We start from the raw sequence: 23888 nt of genomic DNA on the forward strand, positions 1-23888 counted from the left end.
AGAGAGAGAGAGAGAGAGAGAGAGAGAGAGAGAGAGAGAGAGAGAGAAGAGAAAGGAAAAAGAAAAAGAAAAAGAAAGACAACTGATCAAAATGCAGAGAACAAGTACCTGTATGTTGTCTATCTCCGATTGATCCTTTTACAATGGGACTCCTATACCCAAAGCTCATGGTTAATCATTTTGCTGCTATCCTTGTATCTGAGGGGCACACTAAAGAGAGTCCAGGGAGAATAAGCCCAATAACAGACCTGGCAATAACTGCCTATTTCTTTCTAAATGAGATAGATTATATAATGTAAGTGTAGTTACCAAAGATTATTTCAATGTATAAAGTCAACAGAAAAGACAGTATTTTACAGGTACTTTATTTTATAACTGGCAAAATAAAGAATACTACAATAGAAATCCCAACGTTACAAATTAATCTAACAAGGTTGCAAGTTGAACTGAAATCCATCTTTCTGTAAGTATTCTTGGCCTGAAGACAATTTGACTTTAACCTTCAGTTATACCCACCAACAAGGCATGATGTAATACAAGCATTTTATTTCTGAGGAAACATGAATATTCTCCCTGTGCCTTGGCACTATCCTTAGTTGGTTTTTTGACAAGTAATGGATCTCAAACATGCACAATGCCTGACCATTGAATCTTGTGAATATGTTAAAACATGAGTCATAAGAAAATATTTTTGTGCTTGATGTGTAAGAAATATTAGTAGTGAAAGACATAGTAAGATTATTTATTATAAATAACACTTATAAACATTTATTATATTTATATAATAAATATTTACTACAAATTGTGCCTAGTATGGGAAACTTCAGAAATGGGTGCAAAGAAACAGTGAAAGTTGTATATGTATATTGCCAGTTCTGATATGAGTAGAAAGCCATGCAGAATTGTAGTTGGACAAAGAGAATATCATCACTGTAGGTAATCCCAGAAAAAACTAGGAAGGGATCTTTTCTTTGTTTATTCATGATTTCTCCCTAATTTTCAGGAAAAGAATATTTTTGTTCTGTGTGTGTGTGTGTGTGTGTGTGTGTGTGTACATGTGTGAGTACATGTGTGTGTGTGTTTGTAGTTGTAGGGTGTACCACTTTAATGTAGTTTTTAACGACCTATTTCAAAGAAAGCACAAGGATTTAGCAAGATTTGTTTTTCTTTATGTTTTGTAAAATCTCCCATGTGCTTTCTTACAGTACTGAATTCTGAAACTTTGACTGTCTTACAGAGTTTGTTTTGATATGTACCAAAGATAGAGTCAAAGTTGCTAATAAAATAACTTACAAATGGAAACCTTATTTCTGAATCTGATGTAGGACGAATGTAACCTCATTAGTTCTTTAATTAGGACAAAGAAGTAAGAAATGTAAGTCAGAGTGACCCCATGTCTGATGGACTAGGTTTACATTTGTTGTTGAAGTTCAACAGGAAAGATGGACAGTGTGAACTAAGGAATGCAGGAATTATCATACAAAGTAATAAAGGAATTGTTCTCCATAATGTCTCTATTAGGAAATAAATTATTACACTATAATAATGCCTTCTCAGCTATAGGATGTGAGATCCTTTTGATTTTCAATCTACTGAATGACACATTATGTTTATGATATTGTTAGCTAGGAAGTTTTTAGGTATCTTATTACAGAAGGCCCTGGAAATGAAAAGTGTCAAATAAATGATTACTTGACACTTTTCATTTCCAACAAATAGGTTATTATTCTTGGTGATAACCATATATTTAAAGGTGTTTATGCATTCCTAGTAAATTGTCAGGCAAAAGAAAAAGTCTCCTCTATGTAATGCATCAGCACTTTTGCTGGCATATTTAAAATTAAGGAATGCCTTGCAAAATTCTAATCAGAAATACTGTACAGTATTTGTACCATTTTATGATCCAGATGTGCCTACTTGGATTGGAAAGTGCCTATAGTACCTATATCTTTACAAGGGCCTGCACATGAGGGTAAAGTAGATGACTAGATGAATGCACAGTAAGTAAGATGGAGTTATTTGGGGTGGTGATATATTTCATTTAAAAAGGAGAAATGGGACTAACAGAAGATGAGAAAAGACCACAGGAAGAAAAAGTGACTATGTTAATCAGAATGTTTTGACCATGACATTGATAAAATATTTTCAATTGTAAATCAGTATTCTCTCCTGAGCATGTTATTCTTTTATGCCTTGAAAGTATCTCCAACTATTGTAAGAAGTTATGTATATAAAAAAACTTGCTGCGATCTCTTAAGTATTCATTGTTTGTGCTGGTTACAATGAGAACTGTCAACACCCAGAATATCATTCATTAACTGCTCATCCCCTAAGGTTCAATGAAGAATAATTTCTTTCAAGGTGTTGTAGCATAAGCACTTTATGTATCATTTCTCATAATGGGATGCTGTGAAGGGATTTACCACAAAGGGAAAACACAATTCTGACAAAAGAACTCTGTTCTCTCAAGTTTCAATTCATTGGGGGAAATGGAAAGATTTGCCTGAGGAAAATATGTGGGCTTCAGTATTCATTTCTATTTAAGACAGCAAATATCTTTGGGGATTAATCCTAGGCCATTTAGTGTAATAAAGTTGCTCTCTGCATTTTGGGAGTTCTAAGTCTTCAATTTTTAAAAGTGGGTTTGTTTTTCTAAGTAAAGCAAAAGCATGCCCCTGGCTTGCAAGAAATAACTAGTTGTTATATTTACAAAACAGCTAACCCTTTTCATTTCTTGAGACCATTCTTCCCTGTTCTCCCACTTCTATCACCAGTGGAGCCTTGGACACTGTTGGTGAGTCTGTTCTTGTTGAGAGAATGAAGGCAAAAGTGGGCTGTAGTAATCAGGCTCTAGTAATGAGATTCTACCTGTAATACCTTAGACTTTTTACACAGGCTCCTGTGTCCAGTAGATTCCCGGGAAACAGCAACTAACAGATTATTTTTTCTTTCTTTGCTCCTTTCAATCAATCTAGCATGTTCTACCAAGGTACAAGATTGATTTCTCCTTTTTCTGTTCTTAAATTTTATATATATATATATATATATACCTTATATAAGTTCATATTAAGGTATATATATATATATATATATATATATATATATATATGTTCATATTAAGGTATATATGTATACCTTAATATGAACTTATCTTAGTCGTATTCTCTATATTCAATACTTTAAACATTCCTATGTTTGTTTAAACATTTAAAAACTTTTTTTGTTTTTTTTGTTTAAACATTTTAATGAATACACAACATTCACTACTTTTCTTATATCTTTTATGTTGAAATCTTTTAAGTACATACCTATTTCCCAGAGTCATTTTCCCTTCAAAATCTTTCTTATTGATGACCAAGTAATGTCATTCTAATTCATCCTTCATTCATCTACAATGTCATTTTTTACCAAAAAAGGCAAGCCAAAAAGCCCTCTTCATTCAAATTTTCTTGTTTATTTTTCTCGATTCTATAAATATTTTATTAATGTATTATTTGTAAATATCATGTATCAACATGGATCAGCAGGCCATTCTTCATTGCCAGGCTTCCTAGAATGAGGGACAAGAAATAAGAAGATAAAGAAGAAAGTAGGACAGTCTGTTATCAAGAGAACTTATACAACTGATGGCTCATGCAGGCACATTTACTAAGAAGTATAGTCTCATATATACAACTTTTCTGAAAGGTAAAATGGGACAGTGTCAGCAGAAAGCTGTCATATGATGTGACAAATGCATCAAGAGGCTAATCAAGCAATCTTTCATAAAGGGAACACAGGACATTTCAAGAGCATCACAGAAAGAGCACACAGAGGTCTTGTAACTGATAGTCACGGCCTCTTAGAGTGATGGGTTCTCATGATCCAAAGGAGAAAGGAAAGAAAAAAAGAAAGAAAGAAAGAAAGAAAGAAAGAAAGAAAGAAAGAAAGAAAGAAAGAAAGAAAGGGAGAGAGAGAGAGAGAGAGAGAGGGAGGGAGGGAGGGAGGGAGAATAGAGAAAAAGAGAGAAAAAGGAAGAAAGGAGGAGAAGAAAAGGAGAGAGGAAGGAAGAAAAGGACAGAGGAGATAGGGAGGGGAAGGAGATGGCTAGAAATTTAATCAATGTACATCAGTAGTCTAGAATAATGTCTTAGTTAGAGTTACTATTGTTATGAAACACCATGATGAAAGCAACTTGTGGAGGAGATGGTTTACTCAGCTTACACTTCCATATCATTTTTCATCATTGAAGGATGTCAGGGCAGGAACTCAGGCAGGAACTAATGTGGGGGCCATGGAGGGTTGCTGCCAATTGGCTTGCTCCACATGACTTGCTTAGACTCATTTCTTATAGAGTTCAAGACTGTCAGGCCAGAGATGGTACAACAACCACAATGAGTTGGGGCCTTCCCCATCAATTAGGAATTGAGAAAGTGGTCTACATGCTTGCCTACAGTCCATTCCTTTGGAGGCATTTTCTTAGCTAAAGTTCTCTCCTCTCAAATGGCTTTTGTTTGTGTCCAGTTGACATAAAGCTATCTAGTTTGAATAATTGTTTTTAGAAGTTATATATGGTTGTTTGTCTGCTATTCTTTTTAAAACATTCCTTCATTACTCACTGATGTCTTAACAATAGCTGGGAAAGCAAGGCAACTCAGAATTTAATTGTAATGTGTTTCATGTGGTTTGTCTTTTCAAAAATTCTATCATTGTGTCAGTATATGATAGGTTTCTTGTGTATATGAACACACAAACAGGTAGGCAAGTGGTAAGATTCAGTGTCTGATTTTACCACTCATGGCCTTGTCCATTTAAGACAGCCTAACATGGTACAAGCGAGGCTGTCAGGCATCATCTCAGCACTCCTGTCTCCACTCACGTTATTGCGAAGAGTGTCTTTTTACAAGAGTTCTAGGACTTTTACCTCAAGTCCTCATGCTTGTGCACCAATGTTTCCACCCATTGACCCATCTTCTTACAATGCATATCTTATATTTTTTCTTTCTTACAAAATGATTTTAATTAAAATACAATCACATCACTTTCCCTCTCCCTTTCCTCCTTTCTGTCCCTCCAATGGCACCCCATTCTAACTTAATAGTTTCTTTTTCTTTGATTTTATATTTGTTATATGTGCATACACACACACACACACACACACACACACTGATGAATCTGGTTTGTTTGTTTCTTTGTTTTGTTTTAAATGCATATGATTTCACAGCTTGTGGCATGCATGTTAGGTACCAGCTGTGGTTCTGTCCCCTCCATTTCTTCCCTCAGGTATTCAGGATTTCATGGCACACCAGGTTAGAATGAAGAATCAGAGTCTGGAATTGGTAGGGTCTGTAGGATTTTGGTCAGACTGAGAGTGAGTGGCCGGAGGGAAGGTCTTCTCTAAAGGGTCTTATAGTTCTTTTAGAAGTCTCTCAGTCAAAGAGCTCTCTTAGACAATGTTCAATGAAAGAGCTGGTGCACATACACTTTACTCAGAGTGGACAAGGACCTTATTTGATTCTTGGAGAGTGGGAAGGGATGAATGTAAAATCTTTGGCTGCAGCATAATACAATGCAAATGCCTCATTTGTATGGAGGGGCATTCCAGGAATCCCAGGTTCTTGTTGGGTATTTTCTTATCAGGAAAGAGGAAGTTGAACTTGTAGGTTTGCCAAGGACTATGTGGCCACTTCCCAGTTGAAGATTGGGGATTGGGGTTTCCAGAAAGTGTCAAAGAAAGGGAATCCCTGCTGGAAAGGGGGAATCCTCCATTTTGCATTGGCGCTCCCTGGCCATGATAGATTTTGACCTTAAGTATCAGGGTCTCCCAACAAAAGTTGACTACTCTTTATTGGGCCCTCTCCAACCATCAACAGTTGTATGTAGTTCTTAATCTAGTGATAGGGCCCAGTAAAATCTTTTCCCTTCCTCATTAATATGCATCTTTTTATTGTTATTGTTCCATACTTGTTTATGCAGGCTTTCCATAGAAAGACTGTTTCACAGCAGACCTCCTGGTATTCTGGCTTTTATGACCTTCCTGTACTCCCTTCCGTGATGTCCCTGAGCAATATATAAAGAAGCTCTGGTAGAGTTGTAGTCATTGAGGCTGGGCTCCCTAGTATCCATTGATCTCTGCATTGTGTCCAATTGTGGGCTTGAAATTGTTTATTATTTTGTGGTAGTTTTTATGTACTGTAAAGAGAAGTTCTTTGGTGAAGTTTTATGGCTACACTTATGTACAGGCATAAAAATAAGATGTAAAACATAGTAAGAAATAAAATATATCCAAAAAAGTAGGGAAAGTAGATTAATTTCTAAGGTTCATGACCCCAAAAGTCTCAGGAACTGAGATAAGTTAGTAGTACCAGACATGAATTTCCTACCGTTGGATGGGCCTGAAGTTCAATTACACAGCTTCTGTTTGTCACTGACACGTGATTGCTGGTAACATTATGCACATCTTTATTTCTTGTTTTTTGGATTTGGTCTGGGCTTGATGATACATTCTTTTGTTGTGTGTCTTATGAAGCAATCTGGCTTTCCCTAGATTTGGCCAGTGGGAGAAACATACAATAGGATGCCAGGTAAAACCGATGGGTGAGTTGTTTAAATAAAGCATGGAAAGATGTCTCCAAAGCTACCAGTCTGGAATTAGACCATGAAAATACTGGGTCAAATAAGGTTGGAAGGGGTTCATGGCCACAAGTAAGAAGCTAGGTTTGTGGGTTCGTAGATGGCCACAGGTTGGAGTAAGGGCAAGGAAATGGAATAAAGAAATGGGAAAAGGTAGTTTACTACAAAGTTGGTATGGAGTTAGGCTTGTGTGTCTGCAGCTAGAGGAGGGTTGGCATACAGATGGGAAACTGGATGGAAAAACTTAACCATAAACAGTGGCTCCCATATGAAGAGTATTTGAAGGAACTGCTGGTTTGAAGGTAGGAATGTAGATTTGAAGATGGCAGAGGGTAACAAAATAAAAAGAAAAGAAAGAAGCTACTTTAGCTGGGAATAGTGGTTCAGGCAAATAGATTGTGGGTCATAGTTCTGGAACTAGGCATGAGAGTTTATGCTTGACCTTTTAAAGAAATAACATTTCGCCATGGTGAACATAGTTGAAAAGGGTTGGGTAAATTGTATGGATTGTTAAACACGGAAGGAAGATTATCATGATTCTGAGCTCAGAAAGTTAGTTTATGCATGATTGTTGTTGGGAACCCAAACACTTTATATGCAGCAGGACTTTTACCAGACAGAGGATCCTTGGGTAAATTAATTTGTAAGGAAAGACAAGTGGTAATTTTAAACCAAAGACATGGATAAAATATGCAAAACAAGGGTATAGTGCATGCTTAGAATTCAGGACACTGTGAAATCAAAGCCAGAACTGTAAAGAAGCAATGGAACAAAAGAGGAAGAGGAAGAAGGAAGAGGAGAAAGAGAAGAAGAAGGAGGAGAAAGAGAAGGAGAATGAGAAGGGGGAGGAGGTGGAGGAGGAAGAGAAGAAGAAGAAGAAGAAGAAGAAGAAGAAGAAGAAGAAGAAGAAGAAGAAGAAGAAGAAGAAGAAGAAGAAGAAGAAGACGACGACGACAAGGCAGAGGAAGAAGAAGGAGAAAGAGGAGGGGGAAGGGGAAGAGGAAGAGGAGGAGGAGGAAGATGGGGAGGAAGAGGAAGAGAGGGAGGAGGAGGGGAGGAAGAAGAGCAGGAGAAGGAGGAGAAATAAAATGAGCAAAACCCATAATATCCAGGTCTGAGTATGACTTTCAGGAAAACAAATAAACAAAAACCAATAGTATAATTATTTAGAAGATTCCAAAATCAAAGTAGTTGATTATTAAAAGAGGAGGTTTCTAACCTGAAGGTAAAGGAGGACTTCTAAGGCACATGGGTGTTCTAGAGGCTTCCCAAGGGAACTTAGTGAACCCCTGTGCCACCTATTAATATATTTAGCTTCTAGCATGGAAAAAAGTAACTATCAAATCCCAACCACCATGCTCTACAGTTTAACGTACTGCCTTGTCCAAGTTTATTCCAGCCTCCACTTTTCCTTCTTAGAATTCTGTGACTTAGAGGCTTTTCTCAGATGTGAGACCTATTATAGACTCAACTCTGCTTAAGTTAAGGAATTAATGTTAAATTATGTATTTCAAAACTAACAACACATTGACAATGTTTTGGTATCTCTGTTCACTCAATCTAATATCGGCATAGGCATTTATAAATTTATAGATAAGTCCTTTATAAAAATTAATTCTGGGCCAGGGAAGTGCTTGCTGATTTTTTTATATAGGCTGTGTGGCTGTGGAGTTCTGCCTGTGGGCAGGTATATTCCTATGTGCTAAATGTGACATACCATAAATGAGTATAGTTTAGCCATTTAAATCAATATTCTTGCACTGCTAATAAAACCTAAACTCAACAAAATTGTAAACCTTTTATAATTTTAGATTAAAAACTATTTTTATATGAAATAAATCTGTCATCTAGAGATCCAAGCTAATAATGGAAAATCCATGGTTCTTGACATGGATTGAGTCCTATTTTATGCTCGGCATTCTTTTGTGACTAAGAACTGTTGATTCTTGTATGATTAGCCATTGTGGAGACAGAGATGCAGGATGCCATAGCATCGATTACCAATCAGCTCACTCAGACTGATCATGAGCATACTGGGGCTTCAAAGCCTCACAGCGGGACACTAGGCCAACTGGTCTGAGAGGATCTAATTGAAGAGTGAACCTTTCTGTGACCCCCAACTTCCAGACCCAATCAGCACTATGGTTCTACCTCCCCTGAGCACTTGTAGAAATGAGCATGGCTTCCTGCAATAGAGTGGCCCACTGATCCCATGTGTGAAGTTCCTCACTTATTTTCAGGCAGCCTGTTGCCTGGCCATAGTTCTCCTTTATGATTTAACCAGAAACAGGGAGTTTTTGAACCAATCAAAGTGCACTGGGAAGTGAAGAGACTCAAAATTTCGGAACTATGTGCAAAGGCAGAGAAAAGGAATACATTAAAAGTAAGCTCCAGAAAAGATTCATTAAATTTTACTATTAATAATAGGTCGTATCTTAAAGGTAATTCTCCTTCAACAAGAGAGTAAGAGTGGGGTATTTGAGCCACCTTCATCTCACTTTTTGCATAGTTTGAAACATGCCTTCGCTAAGTGATGCACTTGCATTTATTTCTCTGTCATTGCTCATCTCTGAGCTGCCAAGCTCTTCAGTAGCTGACAGAAGTGTGATACTAAGCAGGTAAGAGCTCTGGCTCTAACAAAAATAACTGTGCTATTGTATGGGAGAGCTTAGGTGGTTCCTAGGAAAATACCATTCATTAATTTTCCTATATTTGACCACCTTGACACTGTTACAATGCCAGGGTGTAAGATGAAACAGCCGAGGAGGAAAACAAAATAGTTCTAAATTCACACACTGCTCAAAGTAGAATGAACATTACACTAGATTTTTACATCTATAGTTTCTGACAATTGTACCAGTTTATAATTATAAGGATGTAGGTATGTGGACATGCAGGTACTATTCTTATGTGAAAATATGTACAGTGAATGTACTATACAAATCTTTGTTATAATTTTACAAAACTTCATCAAAGCTATATTTTATGCAAGATTTATATTTCCTTACATAAAGAGGTTTTTGTTTTTTGTTTTTTTAAGAATTGTCCTTGGTTTTAAAGCTTTCAGGACCTATTTTGATTTCAAATTTTACCTCATGCAGATTCTGTTCTTTTCTGTTTTTAAAGAAGTCTTCTTTTCCATTTAATATTTTAGCAGCAATAATCTTGAAAGTAAATAGCAAAAACACTTTAATATTCTCATAACCTTTCACCTTACCCAAAGTATATAATTAATTGCTTCTGTTCCAGGAAATGTTTTGCCCAAATTCTATTTTCCAGTTAGCCTTCTGCTCTGCAAGTTGACAAGTTATAAAATGCTTAGCTCAGCTTTTTTTTTTACAAACTCACTGAAACTCAGATCTGGTGTCAAGCTCTCTTGGACTTATTTAATCACTCTGAGTGGAAGGAAAGACAGATTTTGATTAAGATTAGCTCCACCAATCAATAAGGACCTTGAACTTGCATAAGTCATAGTGATGCTGATAGGCTAAAAGTCAACCTTTGAACCATTGGAACAAAACGGTTCAAAGATAACTTGAATAAAGGTTCTATACCGTGGGGTTGTTATTTCTAAGCTTATTTTCTGTCAAATATTCTAGAAAACCAACCTTTGTTATTTTCTCTATTGTCAGTGTTTCCTTCTCCATTCAAATATTTTTTCCAGCCGGTCATTTAGAGCGTTCACTCCCAAATTCCACTAAGATTATAATTCACCAAAGTCACGGGAAGAACCATCAGTTGGTAGGCTTCCTGCAGACCTCAGTTCTTGAGCAACAGCTGAAGTTCAAAAGGCAGGTAAGACCGAGGTGAGAGCCTCTGCTACTCAGAAATCCTCAAGATCCATCGGATATTAGACTTAAACAAACAAGAAATTACTTTCATTGATTAAATGTAGATTGAATTAGGAGGCAAAAAACGGCAGGCATGGCTAAGGTTGTGTCCTCCGCTCATTGTTGAACTCAGCATGACTGATTCAATCTGCTGAGCCCCAAAGATGTCACTCACAGACTCCACATAATACAAGATCCTTGGAAGAGCAAAATCGAAAAGTTGCACGTTGTGCTCGCACAGCCTGGAGCCACTGTTCTCATTCTGGTCCTGTGTTAGCAGAACAATGCCGTGCAGCAGGCATGGGGCCGCTCCACAGAATAATTACAGGTACCCCACAGGCAACGCTGTTGTAGCTTTTTAAGACTTGACCGAATGTGTCTTGTAGGCATGGCCTAGCAGATGGGGACTTTTCCCTTTCATCTTTGACCATAAGCCATCTAGGTGAAGCATATAAAACGCCTTGATAAGGAATATATTTTCTCCTATAGGGGTAGGTCGATTACTATAAGCTGCTCTTCTTGTTCATTCACCTTAAAAAATAATTGCCACTCTGTGGTGGAAGAAGTCAAGTACAACCACAGAGTCGGGGACAGACATTATGCTCCATCCCACTAATTTGCGTCACCTACTGCACAGCCTTATGTATTGATGGTAGGGGAAAAAAATGAAGCAGAAAATTAAGTCTGAAAGGATTTTTTGTCCTGCTGTCACTTTGTACAACATTTAGTTCAGTTGACATGACACTGTGCCTTTTGTTACATAAAACTGTCACACTGTCCCCTTCTAGTTAGCTACAGTCACTGGCCAAATCAATAATATCTGTCAGAACTGTCAAATAATGAAAGGATCCTATGATATGTTGGCTGCATTGAATGGTATTTTTTTAAAGCCATCTATTAAAAGGCTATCAAATTAGGTTCAAAAATATATTAGAGATAAAGGAGATAAGATTTGTAAATTCTTTGAAAATAAAGACATTGTATGTCATTAGTAATTTTGCAAGAATCCTAAAATTCCTCAGATGGTCCATTTCACAGGGAACCTCAATGCATATTGAAAGAGCTAAGTCAAAATCAGTTGAGCTTTTTTTATTCGTAGGGGGAAGAGCTGATGGCAGCAAATTTATCTATCATTGCCCAAGATAGAGTTATATCATACTTGTTATTTACCATTTTTCATTGGCAAAAATCAACTAAGAATTTACATACCATCTGCTACCAAGAAACCCAAGTTACAGACAACTACAACTGGAGTCATTAGCTCTAAATGTTCCTTGCCTGTCTCTTAATTGAAAACCATATGGAAAACCCAAAAATAGGAGGGTTTTTTTTTTTTTAGGTCCTCAGGAAGAAACAAAAACAAATTGTATCTTATGTTCCAGTTAAAGTTACCTAAAATAAAATAAATTAGAGGTAATTGTTCTTACCCAGATGCAAACATTTAATAACAGATAAACACATTTGTGTTGATGTGTGCGTGCTTCTGTTAACTAATTTATAAATATCGACACTACGTGCTAGGAATACAACATCCACATTCAAAGTACAATTAGTGTAATTCAATTAATGTTATAAAAAGGGAAAGCACATGATATTATAAATACACATATTCAGCATCAATGTTTGAGAATAGTCAACACTGACAGAGTACTCGTGTGGTTAGAAATATAAAAGAACTCTGAATCTAATGGTGATATCTATGAAAACTTGCAGCAACATCATTTCATGGCAAAGCAAGGAATGACTTTGTTCTCACATGTGAAGCAAAGAAAAAAGATTTGTAATTTATCCACTTATATTCAAGTTTTCATTAAGCTTTCCTGGCAGGTTAGTAGGAAACAATACAAAACATACAAACTTAAGCACTGATGTGAATCTACTTGAAATTAAGGATAGCATGATCTTACCATGGCTCTTAGAGCATTCAGTGACAGCATCTATGGGGACTTGGATCTCCATGTGGAGGTATGATTGATAGAAAACACACCTGTGAGATGGAATGAAGCAGCTATCATTAGGCATTTTGGAATGCAGTTGATTTATATTTGTATGCAGCATATTTTCATCTCTCTCTCTCTCTCTCTCTCTCTCTCAAATTTCTCCACTTAAAAGAACAGGTGGATAATGGTGTTTATATCTTGCTGAACATTTTAAAAGATGTCTTCAATGTTTGGGAAAAAACTCTTTTTATGGCAAATTTCTTTCTTCACATCATCCTCACAGAATTATTCCAGGGCACTCTCTGTCCTTGCCACATGATGCATTTATCAGATACATCTAAGACTTTTACATAAAAATGTTGGGCTATCAGAAGAGAAAATTCATTCTTTGGGGGCTGGTATCAATGACATCATATGTTCTCTTTGGAGTCTGGGAACAGTGGCGAAGCAGCATCATAAAGGATAGAAGTTGGGTGCTGAGACAGTGTCCAAGGTTCACTGTCATTTACAAGACTTGATGATACAACACCTTCACATGTCTCATAGTCTTTATTCCCCAGAGCAGGACCTCCAATAATTCTCCTGTGTATATGTGGTGTGTGTGTGTGTGTGTGTGCTGTGTGTATGAGTGGTATGTGTGTATGTATGCGTGTGTGTGGTGTGTGTGTGTAGTATATGTGCTGTGTGTATTTGTGTGTGTGGTGTGTAATGTGTGGTGTGGTATGTGTGTGTATGTGTGTGGTGTGTGTATGTGTGGTATGTGGTATGTGTGTGTCTGTGTGTGTTGTGGTGTGTGTGTGTGTGGTGTGTGTGCTGTGTATATGAGTGGTATGTGTGTATGTATATGTGTATGTGGTGTGTGTGGTGTGTGTATTTGTGTGTGTGGTGTGTAAAATGTGGTGGGTCTGTGTATGTGTGTGGTATGTGTATGTGTGGTATGTGGTATGTGTTTGTGTGTGTGGTGTGGTGTCTGTGTGTGTGTATGTGTATAACATGAGTGTTTTTCCTTAAATTGTATCATTTGCTTTTGCTTCCCTGTCTTCTGTGTCATAATCCACATTTCTTTTTTAAAAAACTGGATATTTTTCTTTATTTACATATCAAATGTACATACCCCCTTCCTCCATTCCCCTCCTTCCCAGAAACACCCTATCATATCCTCCCTCCCCCTGCTTCTATGAGGGTGTTCCTCCACCAATCCAACCATACCTACCTCCCCACCCTCAAGTCTCATACACTGGCATCTATCAAGTCTTCATAAGACAAAGGACCTCTCCTCCCATTGATGCATGACAAGGCCATCTTCTGCTGCATATACAGCTGGAGCCATGTGTACTTCTTTGATGGCTTAGGCCCTGGGAGTTTGGGGTATCTCGTTGGTTGATATTGCTGTTCTTCCTATGGGGTGGCAAGCCCCTTCAACTCCTTCAGTCCTTTCTCTAACTCCTCTATAAGGGACCTTGTGCTCAGTCCAATGGTTGCCTTCCAACATATGTCTCTGAATTTATAAGGCTCTGGCAGGCCTCTCAGTGATAGCCATATCGGGCTCCTTTCAGCATGAACTTCTTGGCATCCACAATAGAGTCGGGGTTTGGTAACTGTATATGGATCCCCAGGGGGAAGAGTCTCTGAGTACCTTTCATTCCGTCTCTGCTCAACACTTTATCTCCATATTTGCTCCTGTGAGTATTTTGTTCTCCTTCTAAGAATGACCGAAGGCCCCACACTTTGGTCTTCTTTCTTATTGATGTTCATGTGGTCTGTGAATTTTATCCTGGTTATTTGGAGCTTTTGGGCTAATATCCACTTATCAGTGAGTGCATTTCATGTGTGTGTGTGTGTTTTTTTTTCAATAAGTTTACCTCACTCAGGATGATATTTTTTAGTTCTATCCATTTGCCTAAGAATTTCATGAATTCATCATTTTTAATAGCTGAGTAGTACTCCATTGTGTAAATGTACCACATTTTCTGTATCCGTTCTTCTGGTAAAGGACATCTGGGTTCTTTCCAGCTTCTGGCTATTATAAATAAGGCTGCTATGAACATAGTGGAGCATGTGTCCTTATTTCCTGTTGGAGCATCATCTGGATATATGCCTATGAGTGGTATATCTGGATCCTCAGGTAGTACTATGTCCAGTTTTCTGAGAAACCGCCAAACTGATTTCCAGAGTGGTTGTATAAGCTTGCAATCCCACCAGCAATGAAGGAGCATTCCTCTTTCTCCACATCCTCGCCAATATCTGCTGTCACCTGGGTTTTTTTTTTTTTTAGATTTTTTATTAAATAACTTCTTTGTTTATATTTCAAATGCTATCCCAAAAGTCCCCTATACTTTCTCCATACCCTGCTCCCCCAGACACTAGTGCATATGCCAGTAAGATTTTGCTGACAGGACCCTGATATAGCTGTCTCTTGTGAGGCTTTGCCAGTGCCTGGCAAATACAGAAGAGGATGCTCACAGTCATCTATTGGATGTAACACAGGGTCCCTAATGAAGGAGCTAGAGAAAGTACCCAAGGAGCTAAAGGGGTCTGCAACCCTATAGGAGGATCAACAATATGAACTAACCAGTACCCTCCCCCCGAACTGTGTCACCTGAGTTTTTATATTAACCATTCTGATTGGTGTGAGGTAGAATCTCAAGGTTGTTTTGATTTGCATGTCACTAGGGTATTGAACATTTCTTGAGGTGCTTCTCGGCCATATGTTATTCCTCAGTTGAGATTTCTTTGTTTAGCTCTGTACCCGCCCCCCTTTTTAGTAGGGTTATTTAGTTCTCTAGAGTATAACTTCTTGAGTTCTCTGTATATATTGGATATTACTCCCCTATCTGATTTAGGATTGGTAAAGATCCTTTCCCAATCTGTTGGTTGCCTTTTTGTCCAATTGACAGTGTCCTTTGCCTTACAGAAACTTTGCAATCTTATGAGATCCCATTTGTCGACTCTTGATTTTACACCATAAGCCATTGGTGTTCTGTTGAGGAATTTTTCCCCTGTGCCCATATGTTCGAAGTTCTTCCCCAATTTCTCCTCTATAAGTTTCAGTGTATCTGGTTTTATTTGGAGGTGGTGGTCCACGTGGACTTGAGCTTTGTACAAGGAGATAAGGGTTGGTCAATTTGCGTTTTTCTGCATGCTGACTGCCAGTTGAACCAGTACCATTTGTTAAAGATGCTGTCTTTTTTCCACTGGATGGTTTTAGCTCCTTTGTCAAAGATCAAGTGACCATAGGTGTATGGGTTCATTTCTGGGTCTTCAGTTCTATTCCAGTGATCTTCCTGACTGTCTCTGTACCAATAAAATGCAGTTTTTATCGGTATTTATCTGTAATACAGCTTGAGGTCAAGGATGGTGATTCCCTCAATTCTTTTTGTTGTTGTTGTTGTTGAGAATAGTTTTCTCTATCCTAGGTTTTTTGTTGTTCCAAATGCATTTGCAAACTGCTCTTTCTAACTCTATGAAGAATTGAGTTGGAATTTTGGTGGGGATTGCATTGAACCTGTAGATTGCTTTTGGCAAGATGGCCATTTTTACTATATTAATCCTGAGAATCCATGAGCATGGGAGATCTTGCCATCTTCTCAGATCCTCTATTTCTTTCTTCAGACACTTGAAGTTTTTGTCATACAGTTCTTTTCTTACTTGATTAGAGTCACATCCAGGTATTTTATATTATTTTTGACTGTTGTGAAAGATGTTGTTTCCCTAATTTCTTTCTCAGCCTGTTTATCCTTTGAGTATAGGAAGGCTACTGTATTGTTTGAGTTAATTTTATATCCGGCCCTTTTGCTGAAGTTGTTTATCAAGTTTAGGTATTCTCTGATGGAATTTTTGGGATCACTTAGGTAAACGATTATATCATCTGCAAATAGTGATAATTTGGTCTTTGTGTGGTTTAGGTATCAGAGTAATTGTAGCTTCATAGAATGAATTGGGTAGAGTACCTTCTGCTTCTATTTTATGGAATAGTTTGAAGAGTATTGATATTAGGTCTTCCTTAAAGGGCTGATAGACTCGGGAAGCAGAGGCAGGTGGATTTCTGAGTTTGAGGCCAGCCTGATCTACAAAGTGAGTTCCAGGACAGCCAGAGCTATACAGAGAAACCCTGAATCAAAAAAAAAAAAAAAAAAGACAAAACAAGGCAACAACAAAAAAAGGGCTGATTGAATTCTCCACTAAACCCATCTGGACCTGGGATTTTTTTTTTTTTTTTGGTTGGGAGACTATTAATGACTGCTTCTATTTCTTTAGGGGTTATGGGACTGTTTAGATGGTTTATCTGATCCTGTTTTAACTTTGGTACCTTGTATGTGTCTAGGAAATTGTCCATTTCATCCAGATTTTCCAATTTAGTTGAGTAAAAATTTTGTAGTAGGATCTGATGATATTTTGAATTTCCACTCTTTCTGTTGTTATGTCTCTCCTTTTCATTTCTGATTTTATTGATTTGGATATTGTCTCTGTGACCTCTGGTTAGTCTGGCTAATGGTTTATCTATCTTGTTGATTTTTTTTTTTCAAAGAAACAGCTCCTCATTTGGTTGATTATTTTTTTTTTCTCATTAAACTTGTTTTAATGGTCTCAAAATTCTGTGACAGATTTTTGGTCAAGTTGTTTCCATTAAAAAGTACTGATTTTGAAAACTAATAACTTAAAACTGCCACACACACACACAAATATGGTCCACAAAACATTCTTTCCTTCTGAAGGTTTCACGATGCACTGTTATCATTAACCAGTCTTTTACTATTAAACTTAAATGGCCAATTGAGACAAACATTTCTGAGACCATTCTTCCACCACTGATTAAGACTGGGGTCGCAGGTGTTAGGGGTAATATTCATTTAGCCTTCTGAGCTTTCTGGCAGACTTGGTGATTTTGCCAGCTCCAGCAGCCTTCTTTATTTTTTTTTTAATTTTTAATATTTTTATTACATATTTTCCTCAATTACATTTCCAATGCTATCCCAAAAGTCCCCCATAGCGCCCCCCACTTCCCTACCCACCCATTCCCATTCTTTTGGCCCTGGCATTCCCCTATATTGGGGCATATAAAGTTTGCAAGTCCAATGGGCCTCTCTTTCCATTGATGGCCGACTAGGTCATCTTTCGATACATATGCAGCTAGAGACAAGAGCTCCGGGATTCTGGTTAGTACATCATGTTGTTCCAACAATAGGGTTGCAGATCCCTTTAGCTCCTTGGGTACTCTCTCTAGCTCCTCCATTGGGAGCCCTGTGATCCATCCAATAGCTGACTGTGAGCATCCACTTATGTGTTTGCTGTCACCAGCAACATTGCCTCGTCTAACATCTTTGACCGACACGTTCTTTACATGAAGCCTCCATTGTCCCCAGGAAGAGCTTCACTCAAAGCTTCATGGTGCATTTCAACAGACTTGACTTCAGTTGTTACATTGACTGGAGCAAAGGTAACCACCATGCCAGGTTTGAGAGCACCAGTCTCCACTCGGCCCACAGGAACAGTGCCGATGCCTCCAATTTTATAGACATCCTGGAGGGGCAGTCACAGAGGCTTGTCAGTTGGACGAGTTGGTGGTAGGATACAATCCAAAGCTTCCAGCAGCATGGTGCATTGCCATCTTTGCAGGTGACTTTCCATCCCTTGAACCAAGGCATATTAGCACTTGGCTCCAGCATGTTGTCACCATTCCAACCAGAAATTGGCACAAATGCTACCGTGTCAGGGTTGTAGCCAATTTTCTTAATGTAGGTGCTGACTTCCTTAATGATTTCCTCGTATCTCTTCTGACTGTATGGTGGCTCGGTGGAATCCATTTTGTTGACACCAACAATCAGCTGTTTCACACCCAGGGTGTAAGCCAGAAGAGCATGCTCGCGGGTCGGCCCGTTCTTGGAGATACCAGCTTCAAATTCACCAACACCAGCAGCAACAATCAGGACAGCACAGTCAGCCTGGGATGTGCCTGTAATCACGTTTTTGATGAAGTCTCTGTGTCCTGGGGCATCAATGATGGTCACATAGTATTTGCTAGTCTCGAATTTCCACAGGGAGATGTCAATAGTGATACCACACTCACGCTCAGCTTTCAGTTTGTCTAAGACCCAGGCGTACTTGAAGGAGCCCTTTCCCATCTCAGCAGCCTCCTTCTCAAACTTTTCGATGGTTCGCTTGTCGATTCCACCACATTTGTAGATCAGGTGGCCCGTTGTGGTGGACTTGCCGGAATCTACGTGTACGATTACGACGATGTTGATGGGAGTCTTTTCCTTTCCCATTTTTGCTTTGAATTAGCGGTGGCTTTCACTACACCTGCGTTCTGACGGCAAACCCGTTGCGGAAAAAGCCATTTGGTTGATTCTTTGTATAGTTCTTTTTGTTTCTATTTGGTTGATTTCATCCCTGAGTTGGATTATTCCCTGCCTTCTACTCCCCTTAGGTGTATTTGCTTCTTTTTGTTCCAGAGCTTTTAGATGTGCTGTCAAGCTTCTAGTGAAAGCTCTCTCCCGTTTCTTTTGGAGGCACTTGAAGCTATGAGTTTTCCTCTTACCACTGCTTTCATTGTGTCACTTAAGTTTGGATATTATGTGTGTTCATTTTCATTAAACTCTAAAAAGTCTTTAATTTCTTCCTTGACCAAGTTATCATTGTGTAGAGTGTTGTTTAGTTTCCATGTGTATGTGTGTTTTGCATTGTATTTTTAGAATTTAAGACCGTGGTGATCTGACAGGGTGCGTGGGATTATTTCAAACTTCTTGTTATCTGTTGAGGCCTGATTTTGGCCAATTTTGGTGAAGGTACTATGAGGTGTTGAGAAGAAAGCATATTCTTTTGCTTTAGGATAAAATGTTTTATAAATATCTGTTAGATCCATTTGGTTCATAACTTCTGTTAGTCTCACTGTGTCTCTGTTTATTGTCTGTTTCCATGATCTGTTCATTGCTGAGAGCGAAGTGTTAAAGTCTTCCACTATTATTGTGTGGGGTGCAATGTGTGCTTTGAGCTTTACTAAAGTTTCTTTTATGAATGTGGGTACCCTTGCATTTAGAGCATAGATGTTCAGAATTGAGAGTTCATCTTGGTAGATTTTTCCTTTGACCAGAGGGAAGTAGCCTTCCTTATCCTTTTTGATAACTTTTGGTTGAATGTTGATGTTAATTTCATATTAGAATGGCTACTCCAGCTTCTTTCTTGGGACTATTTGCTTGTAAGATTGTATTCCAAACTTTTACTCTGAGGTTGTGTCTGCTTTGTCACTGAGGTGTGTTTATTGTATGCAGCAAAATGCTGGGTCCTGTTTATGTATCCAGTCTGTTAGTCTATGTCTTTTTATTGGGCAATTGAGGCCATTTATGTTAAGAGATATTAAGGAAAAGCAATTGTTATTCCCCATTATTATTTTTAGAGATAGAATTATTACTGTGTGCCTATCTTTGTTTGTTGAAATATTTTTTCTTCTCTTTTTCTAGGGTGTAGTTTCCCTCCTTGTGTTGGTGTTTGCCATCTGATTATATTTAGTGCTCCCTGCCCTTGCTATTTCTGATTGGAACCTGTGCTTTCTGTAATCCTGGTTGAGTCACAACTCCTCAGAGTCCAGCTGTCTGTGTGATCCTGTGATTTCAGGATCCTGTGATCCTGAGACTCTGGGTTTGTCAGAGTTCTTGGGAGTCCAGCTGCCTCTGAGACCCTGAGATCCTAGTGTGACCAAGCTCCTGGGATCCTGGGATTATGTGATCCTGTTATCCTGGATGTGCTAGGCATCCTGGGAGTTGAGCCACCTCTGGGGGCTATGGGACTGGGTGCTGAGTTCATGCCCAAGGTTCATGCTCTGGCTGAAAGGGATCTGAGCCACTGGATCCTGCTGGTCCCAGTTACTCCTGGTAGTGATCATCCATATTTCTTTTGGTTTTGAAAGTTCTCTTAGTCCTATCAGAGCATGGAATTAGGTTTTCTGAAATTAATAGACCTAGATGACCTGGAGGTGTGTTTTGAGGTTAAAAAAAAAAAAGCTTTCTATGCAATCAAAGAATAGTTAATATACTTCAGGTCTTCAGGTGTACTTCAGGTTTTGCATTTCAATTTTGGTAATTTACTTCCTATTTCAAACCAGTGGTCATCAAATGTGACTCCTTTTGAAATAGTAAGAATCTGAGAAATACTGAGAGAAATCTAGGACACAAGTAACTTCCTCAGACTTAACTGCTAATGCAGTAGGTAGCACATTGTGTTGAGTTACAGAAAGTGACTGGGCTATAATGGGTTTGCCCTTCTGTGCTTGCCCCTTCTGCAGTATAAGAACACACAATTAATTCTTTTCCTGTACCATAAAAACATTATACAATGAGTCCCTCAAAAGACACTATATCCATCTATCCATTAATCTTGCTTTTCTTTGAATTTTGAGAATTATGGAAAATAATTGTTTCATATGGGATATTTTTATAGCTCCTTGAGAAGACTAAAATTTCTTGATGCAAAAGCAATACGGTTTTTACTTTACTTCCTCCAGGAATAGATATATTCTATTTGCTAGTTTAACATTATTTTGCCTATAGGAATATTAATACATTAGTAACTTTCCATGTGGTAGACACAGGCAGGGGAATAAGAGAGAGAGAGAAAGAGATAAAAATGACTGACATTCTTTTAGCCATATCTGGTTTCTGAGGAGGCTAAATAGCAACTAGGTAAATAACTAGACATGAATGTGTGCTTAACTCTAGTGAACTCTGATGGGGCAAAAATAGTGTGCTCACCTAATCACTACTTCTGATAATCAATTGGTTTTTTGAAAACTCCAGACCCCTTCAGATTTAAAAGTGCTGATAACTTCCTTTCCTTCCTTTTTTTTTCCATATACATACAGAAGGAGAGAGAGAAAGGAGAGAGAGAGAGAGACAAAAACTTCCAAGTCTTCTGTATCTGAGTGAATGTGATAGATTCGCCTGATCATTGGACACTTAGACTGCCAGCAACCTATTATTTTTTAACCCTACTAAAACTGTTTAAAGAATCGCATCTAGGATGCTTATCACAAAAAAGATAATGACGCTCTAATTGTCACTGACAGGAGAGAATATAGTTATGGGACTCATGCAATGACAATAAATCATGATAATAATCTGTGTGGTGTTCTATTAATATTAAAGCTGCCTTTTATGACTAATTTCAGAATCCACATTCAGAAAACACCGGACGTTTTCCGTGGTAGTATCTTTTATTGAGAAATATTCATTACTCTTAGCCGTGACTTTTTTTTTTTTTTTTTACATTTCTGGGCATCTCTTTACATCTTCCCATATCTCTCTGAGGTTATCCTGTCTAATTTCACTTGGCAGACTCAAACTAGGTACATGAAAATGAGAACATTGAACCATGTAACCTTCACCTCTGATTTGATGCTACACCTATAAACACACACACACACACAACTATAACAGTAAACAATAATTTTATAATCCCCTGCTCTTACCCCAAATCTAAGCACAATATTAAAGGAAATGGGCTATAAGAGAGAAAAACACTGTGGTTTATCAAAAAGTCACACTGCCTATTTACATATTTATATATTCGTTACGTGAAAGTAAATAAAATACCTCTGCTTGAGTACTTCCAAACTCAAGTACTTATATTAAATGGTTATCAAAACCATAAATAAATTATAAAAAATAAATTTTGAAGCCCATATTTTCTGCCTACAAAAAATATAACCAGAAAATTAATTTTCCGAATCACAAATTGCCTAGTAATTTAAAAACATCAAATAACCCCTGGATCACAGCCAAAAATAAAATGATTGCAGACTGTTAAAAAAATCAGCAACAATGAAATCTCTAAGTTTCTATGTTGCAGCCAAAACTGTATCCATTATAATAGAAAATCTCTCCCATCTTTGTGGGCTTTCCAAATCTCAGTTGGACATCAATTTATTGCAGGCTTTTAATCACTTGCTTTTTTTCTCTGAGGATATTAATCTTCATATGCATTTTAGAAACATAATTTTAAAAGTTCTTTCTTGTGTTCATGAAAAACTGAATTAGGACATTGCTTGAATTTCCCATACCTCTGCTTCTGAGTTGTCTTCGAATGTGCTTATTGCTAAATCCAATTAGATGGTGTATAAAGACAAAGATTCATTTTGTGAATTTCCTGGAAGAAATTAAATTCTCTCTCTAGCTTTCCTTTCTTCTTTCATCCTCTCTTCTTTCTTTCTTTCTTTCTTTCTTTCTTTCTTTCTTTCTTTCTTTCTTTCTTTCTTTCTTTCTTTCTTTCTTTCTTTCTTTCTCCTTCCCTTCCATATGTATATATATATATATATATATATATATATATATATACATATATCTTTCTCTTTTCCTTCCTTCCTTCCTTCCTCCCCTCCTTCTTTCTTCCCTTTCTTTCTCAATAACTGTCTCTGCTGGAATTTATATAGAGGAGACTGCATCTGAATTCAGAGAATCTCCTGCTTTGACTTTTTCAGACTATAGAGATCAAAGCCTGTGTCACCATGCCCAGCCAAAAGACATATTTTATAAAATAAATGAGCAGTCTCTCAAATCTCTCAAAAATGTCCTAAATAAATACATCTCTCAAAAATGTCCTACTATTCTCAGGCATTTATTCTAAAAAATAAAAATTTGCTCTTCCTTTTATTGGAATACAACCCATGGGAGTCCTGACTGACCACTTTTCCAGGCAGCTCCTGAAATGACCATGAGTTAATGTGTGTCTTGCAGAATACTTTCTTCAAACCCATTTGACCTCTGAAATATTCCCAATCCATCAGAAATTGAACTACCTTTCAGTGATGTGATGCAGGGGTAGTGGAGTTAATGGTTCACCTTAAAACCTCCTTTTCATAAGTGATCGACCTGTTTTCAAGGCCACATATAATTTGAAATCCACTCTTCCATCTTAGTGAGGGATTGTCCTGAGTTACTTCAACATAAATTTTAATGAGACTGTTTTCAGTTCTGGAACTCAAGGTTAGTCAATCCTTTCTTCCTTCCCACTGCATAATATAAAGAAAACTAGTGTGTATCTGAAAATTAGGGAAATGACTTTACAAGAGCAGGCTGAACAAGCTGTCAACAAGTCGATCTGCAAGTAGAAAACCCTTTTATATCATTTAGTCTTTCCATTAAAAATAATTCATTTTGTGTCTATGAAAAGGTTATCAATAATGGTATATCATAATCTATATGCATATATATACATATATAATATACACATATACATATATATATAGTATGTATTATATATGTTATGTATATTTTAGTATAAGGCATATATAAGAAACATTAGAAATATAAGACTGAAGCTTTATAAACAGAGAGACTTCTTTGATGAGAGGGGAAAACTGCAATTATCTGCAGGTAAAACCATAATTACTTAGAGTGCAGTTTTAGATGATAATATTGTTTTTCCTCTCTTTCTTTCTTTCTTTCTTTCTTTCTTTCTTTCTTTCTTTCTTTCTTTCTTTCTTTCTTCCTTCCTTCCTTCCTTCCTTCCTTCCTTC

At 37.5% G+C, this 23888-nt stretch overlaps 1 pseudogene across 1 annotated transcript in view; it reads right to left on the bottom strand.

Moving 5' to 3' along the window:
• The window catches only part of LOC110307753, a 30228-nt pseudogene extending 11565 nt beyond the window's left edge, over positions 1 to 18663 (bottom strand). Inside the window, exon 1 of the transcript XR_002379460.1 lies at positions 17660 to 18663. The product of XR_002379460.1 is annotated as a putative elongation factor 1-alpha-like 3 (transcript). The remainder of the gene's footprint in view (positions 1 to 17659) is intronic.
• Positions 18664 to 23888: the final 5225 nt, after the last annotated feature.

The sequence above is a fragment of the Mus caroli genome, chromosome 13, assembly GCF_900094665.2.
Source record: "Mus caroli chromosome 13, CAROLI_EIJ_v1.1, whole genome shotgun sequence".
Taxonomy (NCBI): Eukaryota; Metazoa; Chordata; class Mammalia; order Rodentia; family Muridae; genus Mus; species Mus caroli.